At 42.1% G+C, this 1,134-nt stretch overlaps 2 protein-coding genes across 2 annotated transcripts in view; both read left to right on the top strand.

Annotated features, from left to right (window-relative positions):
• The window catches only part of LOC118429845 (actin, muscle-like), a 7,014-nt gene extending 6,552 nt beyond the window's left edge, over positions 1–462 (top strand). The window contains exon 6 of the mRNA XM_035840464.1: positions 35–462. The gene's annotated coding sequence lies outside the window, so the exon portion shown is untranslated. The remainder of the gene's footprint in view (positions 1–34) is intronic.
• Positions 1–1,134, top strand: part of LOC118429847 (actin, muscle-like) — a 12,937-nt gene that overhangs the window by 1,328 nt on the left and 10,475 nt on the right. The window lies entirely within an intron of this gene.

Raw genomic sequence — 1,134 nt, 5'->3', positions numbered from 1 at the left:
TGGCCCAGCCATTGTCCACCGCAAGTGCTTCTAAATGGATAGAACAGCCTTCGTTTCTTGTCCTTTTTGCACTGTGTTTGCATTACGTTGTATTCCGGGAGTCACTGTGACTAAATAAAAACACAGCAAAGTTTATCAATATATTTTGCACTGTTGTGGTTGAAAGTCTTTTGTTACTGGGACCAGTTGAATCTACTGTCATAGAAGAGTGGTGAGTAAAGGTGCAGTTGTTGGAGCTATTGGATCATGTCTGGTGTTGTAGAGTACGTGGATGTCACAGAGTGGGACGGGGTCGTAGAAATAGATTGTAGAAAACTGATTCATATTGAAAACCATATATGCCGTGATTCGATATTTTTTGTGTGAATTTGAACTGCCATTTGTATCTGTGATAGGTGGTACTTGTCGGACGCTTATTTCTCTGCTTTGTGTTCCCAAATAAAGTCTTTTCTCTCAATTGAACATACATTTCAGCAGTGTTTCTTTGGTAAGAGGATTTGCCATAATGCAATCCAATGAATAATATCTCATTTAACAGAAATAGACATCATCTATAGCAACCCTAGGATGTAATAGTATACGTTTCTTAACAAAACATTCCGCCCGCCTGCTTGCAGTGGAAGTTTAACTTCGACCAACGACGGCATATTGTTGGAGCGTTCGGAGAAATGACCGCCTGGTATGGTCATGAATGTCACAAAAATGCAAAGTATGGTCGTTAGGGTAGCCTCGGTCTCGTGTGTGACCTTCTCCACGGACAAAATGACGTCGCCCGTTGAACACTACACAAAAAGATAATGACTAAGTTATAATCCAAGGTAGGACCAAGGTATGACCAAGGTATGACCAAGGTATGACCAAGGTATGACCAAGGTATGGCCAAGGTATGACCAAGGTATGACCAAGGTGTAGCCAAGGTATGACCAACGTATGACCAAGGTATGACCTAGGTATTGCCCAGGTATGACCAAGGTATGTCCAAGGTATGTCCAAGGTATGACCAAGGTATGACCAGGGTATGTCCAAGGTATGACTAAGATATGACCAAGGTATGACCAAGGTATGACCAAGGTATGACCAAGGTATGACTAAGGTATGACCAAGGTATGACCAAGGTATGTCAAGGTATGTCAA

Source organism: Branchiostoma floridae, chromosome 14 (assembly GCF_000003815.2).
Source record: "Branchiostoma floridae strain S238N-H82 chromosome 14, Bfl_VNyyK, whole genome shotgun sequence".
NCBI lineage: Eukaryota > Metazoa > Chordata > Leptocardii > Amphioxiformes > Branchiostomatidae > Branchiostoma > Branchiostoma floridae.
This window is presented reverse-complemented; position numbering and strand designations above follow the sequence as displayed.